Source organism: Papaver somniferum, chromosome 7 (assembly GCF_003573695.1).
Source record: "Papaver somniferum cultivar HN1 chromosome 7, ASM357369v1, whole genome shotgun sequence".
Taxonomy (NCBI): Eukaryota; Viridiplantae; Streptophyta; class Magnoliopsida; order Ranunculales; family Papaveraceae; genus Papaver; species Papaver somniferum.
The window spans coordinates 190,658,791-190,663,506 of NC_039364.1; the positions used below are offsets into that span (position 1 = coordinate 190,658,791).

At 35.9% G+C, this 4,716-nt stretch overlaps 2 long non-coding RNA genes across 4 annotated transcripts; both read left to right on the forward strand.

The window, feature by feature from the left end:
- The first annotated feature begins 358 nt into the window (after positions 1 to 358).
- On the forward strand, positions 359 to 899 carry LOC113293878. Its single transcript, XR_003332640.1, has 3 exons — positions 359 to 448; positions 635 to 687; positions 830 to 899. It is a non-coding gene; the product is annotated as an uncharacterized LOC113293878 (long non-coding RNA).
- Positions 900 to 2,489: 1,590 nt separating this feature from the next.
- LOC113293317 lies at positions 2,490 to 3,367 on the forward strand. Of its 3 annotated transcripts, none has more exons than XR_003332212.1 (3): positions 2,490 to 2,553; positions 2,709 to 2,874; positions 3,297 to 3,367. It is a non-coding gene; the product is annotated as an uncharacterized LOC113293317 (long non-coding RNA). The 3 variants fall into 3 exon arrangements; XR_003332213.1 differs by lacking the exon at positions 3,297 to 3,367 and adding an exon at positions 3,103 to 3,125; XR_003332214.1 differs by having other exon boundaries at positions 2,504 to 2,529.
- Positions 3,368 to 4,716: the final 1,349 nt, after the last annotated feature.

Here is a 4,716-nt window from a genome sequence, read left to right on the forward strand (position 1 = left end):
TAGACCATGGACCGGTCAAAGCAGTCACTAATATAAAAAAATATCCGGAGTACATTCCAGAGTGCCTAAGTTGGTCGTTGTATGAATGTTTTTATTATTATTTAATTCCTCACTTACCGACCCACACTGTGACCAGTGAACCTAGGTTTTGCTATGGTTCAATTCCCTAGGCGCCCATAATCCTTATCCCTTCATCTTCACATCTCTTTTTTATTTCTCTCTCACTCTCTCACCTCGGCTCGTATATTATTTTTTTCTTCGCAGTAATACCTCACCTCCTTCTTTTTCTCTCTGCAAGTTTACATAATTGGTTCTCTCGACCGAGCTATGAATTGTTTCAATCAGATCACTTGAAAAAGAAAATTCAATTAAAAGTAAATTTCGTAAAACCCTAATTTGTTCTTCAGCTCTAGTATGATGTCTGGGTTTGAAGATTCAATATGAACAGGTAAGAACAACCATTTTCTTCTCTATTTCTCCAGATCCGTCTGTATTATGTTTGATTGAATGTTATTTTCCTCAATCTAAACTCACCTCAACCATTTTCTTTGAAAACCTAATTTCGCCCTTTCTTTTTTTTATTCTTTGTGATTTGGTTTGTAGGGTTTTAAACTTTTTCTGATTTTTTTCGTAGGATTTATTATAAGACCAATTATCATCCTCACTTGGACTTCTCAACATTTTCAGGTATAACTACTACACCATCTTTATCTGATTTGATTTTTCTTTATTGTCAAAGTTATTCATCTGGTGTTGATATGTTATTATGGATGTACCCAAGGCTCGTATTTCAAATGTTTACTGAATTTTTTACCTTCGTCTTATGGAGGTACAAATACCCTGAAAATTTTGTACCAGTTCACTAAGGTGTGATAAACAAAAGGGTTCATATAAGATGCAAGTCTACTAACTTTGTTGAAGAAATCTGAGGTTTGGTTTTCAACTTTTCTGCTCCTTTTTATTTAGGGGTTTTCTTGAATTGAAGGAGGTTTCACATTAATGTTTATGCTACTAGTTTCTTTGTAAGTTGTTGCTATTGTTGTGTTTAGAGTATATAGAATATGATTGGATATGATACAATAGAATTGTTTCTTTTAATCACATAGTAGTCTTACTTCTTTCATGTTTTTACTCTTATCAACAAGCTATGGAAGGCTCCCCTGCTTGTGATTTGTTGTAGTATGGGGTGGGTAGTAAAGGTGGTGGATTTCCCCTGGAGTTATAGCTACAGGGTTATATGTACTCAAATTGGTAGTCTATATTTTGATTTGTGAAGTTGTACTGAAATATGATTTTTCAATTTTTATGTTGGTTAACAACAGCTCTGGACAAGCTCAGGGACCTAGAGGAGGAGGAGGAGGAGGAGTAGGGACGCAGACACTAACAACCAACGATTCCCTAGCCTATCTCAAAGATGTAAAGGACATGTTTCAGGATAGGAAAGACAAATATGATGAGTTCTTGGGAGTTATGTAAGATTTTAAGGCTCAAAGGTTTGATTGTCTTTCCAGGGTGTTTTAAGGGCGGAAATTTACTATTTTCCTTTCATTATTGTTTATTGCTTTCAGAATTGACACAACATGGGTTATAGCTAGGAGGAGGATTTTTTTTAAAGAGCATAGAAACCTTATTTTGGGTTTCAATACCTTTTTACCTGAAAGTTATGAGATAACCCTCCCACTTGAGGACGAGCAACAACCTAAGAAACTTGTAGAATTGATGAAGCCATTAACTTCGTTAACAAAATAAAGGTAACAAATTTGAAGTTAGTTGATTTTTGTAGATCGTTTTAATTTTGATCAGGGGTTTTTCATCTAACTGTTTTTTTTTATTTCCAGACAAAATTCAAAGATGATGACCAGGTTTCAAATCTTTCCTAGATATACTGAATCTGTACCGAAAAGAAAACAAGTCCATCGCTGAGGTTTATGCCTAGGTAAATATTTCTTTTCACACTTGGTCTTAAAACAAGACTTAGTTGTGCTGAAGTGAACTCCTGGAAATTTACTAGAAACTGAAGTTTTATTCTTGCAGGTAGCTGATATTTTCCACCATCATCAAGACTTTCTCAAGTAATTCAAACATTTCCTACCGTACACAGACTCTACGAAGCACACTCTATCGGGCAGAAATTAATCTTATCCTCGACCTCATGAGAGAAGCTCTGCTGTTACTGCTTCAAGGCAATTGTATGGGGACAAGGTAACTTTCTGAATCTTTAATCTAAATTAGTTATGCTTTATGAATACTCAAGCTAGTGTTTTGTTTACTTGCACTACCAACAGAGGGAAAGAACTACAACATATCATGCTGAGCGTGTTCTCAGTGTGGACCGACCTGATCCTGACCATGAAAAAGTAATGGACAAGGAGCGTCGGAAATTTCTCAACAAGGAGAAGGAGAGAAAAGGAGATCGTGATCGTGTTGATAAGGATCTTGAGCACAAATGAAATTCTAGGAGGGGTGAAGACAAATGACCTTTTCTCCAAGATGGGGAAGGTACATATGATGACTAAACTGCCTTAAAGAGTGAGACATTGGATATGCACTATGGTATTTTATAGATACAAAGTTCGCTTGTTTTAGCTACTATTTATTTAATCGTGGTGGAGGATGAGATATATATATATTATCCTACTTCAGTTTGACATATAATACAGATGCACATACTAATATGCTCATATTGCTTTCTATTTAAAATATCGCAGGTGCTTACACCCAAGAGTTTTTGTTCTGTGAAAAAGTCAAGGAGACGCTAGGAAATTCTGGTTTATACCAAGAATAACTTAAATGCCTGAACATGGTGGTGATAGTATGGAAAGCCAGTTCGAAGAATTAGCACAAAATCCTGATATACTATCATTGCAACTCCTGGTAGGCCGTTGAATCATTTGTCAGAGATTGACGACATGTCCTTATGCACTTTAGAATATATGGTGTTTCCTGAAGCTGATTCTCTTTTTGGTATGGGATTTGCTGAGCAGTTGCATAGATTTTTTTCACTTGTTGAAGATTTTCCACTTAGCTTATCCTCTAGTCATTTCGTTTTTGATGAAATTCTATTACATTTCTTAACTAACTAAAACATTTTTTTTTCTGTAGATAGGCTGGCTCAATTGAGGGCATAGGTGGTGTAAATCATTTGGGTGATAGCTATCAATAGATATATTATGTCATGTTTCTTAAGTTTTCTTGTTTATTATTGTTTGTTAGATACAGATATCTACTAGGCTAGCAATAGTAGGTTGGATTTCAGCTTTCACAGTTTGCCTGATAACTTTATATGGTCACTGCAGGTTCATCACACATTTACAACAACTGGATCAGATGGTGCCTTCAATTTTGCGACAAGGATAGAAAACAGAGACTCAAGGTTTGTCTAACTGTCTTTATGGTTTGCTTACTATGCTCTTACCTTGTCTATGTTAACCATTATCTTAAAGATTGCATGTTCATGCTAAACGTTTGGGGTCCATAACGTTAAAAGTTTTTGTGCATCTATTACTTTGCTGGTTTCGTAGATTTTTGTTTTATCAGCTTGTTCAAAAAGTAGTTTGATACTGCTTGTAGATGGTGAATTTTCGACAAAGGCTAAATTCGTAAACTCATAATTATACGAAGCTCTGATTCAGCAATGACGTGAGTATCGAGACACGGGTCTCTCATCGAATTCTCAACGGAGAGTACTTTCTCTCAAAGTACATGTAGATATGTAGTCTCACGACTGGACAACGACATATCTCATGAATACTGAATACTTTCAGTGATTATTTCTATATAGCATCACGAGATGGACGGCTCCTAGACAGCTTGCTCTGCTAGTATAGAGCCACAAAGTTAATTATTCTTAATTACAATCGCTCCTATTCCATGGTCGAATCCACGACTGGTCCCATGGAATGACATGATCGAATCCAAAGCTTGATCTCATAGAATAGCAATAACTATATTATCTCATTACTCTGATTTCATGATCGAATCCACAACTGGTCTCATAAATGGTAATAGATAAACCTTAATTACTCTGATTCCATGGTCGAATCTACGATCCCATGGAATGGTAATGCTTACTTTATTATTCTGAATTCGTAGTCAAATCCTCAGCTGATCCTATGAATTAATAATAAACATCTTATTACTCAGTTTTGTGAATTATTCTCCACTGAATTCCACAATTAGTAATAAATAATCAACAACCGGGCGTCTGAGCTACCTCTAAGTAAGCCCCGATTCAAATGGTGAAGGTGTATTCAACGACGATATTAAAATATTAAAAAATTAGAAAAACTCATGGGACCGGGCCCTAGCCGGCCGGCCATGCCTTCCACGGTCCCACACGCCCTTGTTTTATTATTTTAATATTTTTTGCTTCCTTGAACTCATGAAAACTCCTTCAATTCATGGAAACTCCCAAAATTCATCAAATTCCTCAAAATTCATGAATTTTTCATAAAATCATCAAAATATTATAAAATTAGGGAAACTCGTGGGACCGGGCCCTAGCCGGCCGGCCATGACTTCCACGATCCCACACGCCCTTGTTTTTATTATTTTAATATTTTTTGCTTCCTTAAACTCATGAAAACTCCTTGAATTCATGGAAACTCCCAAAATTCATCAAATTTCTCAAAATTCATGATTTTTTCATAAAATCATCAAAATATTATAAAATTAAGGAAAAGGCACCACGGGACCGTGGTCACGACTGGCCGACCA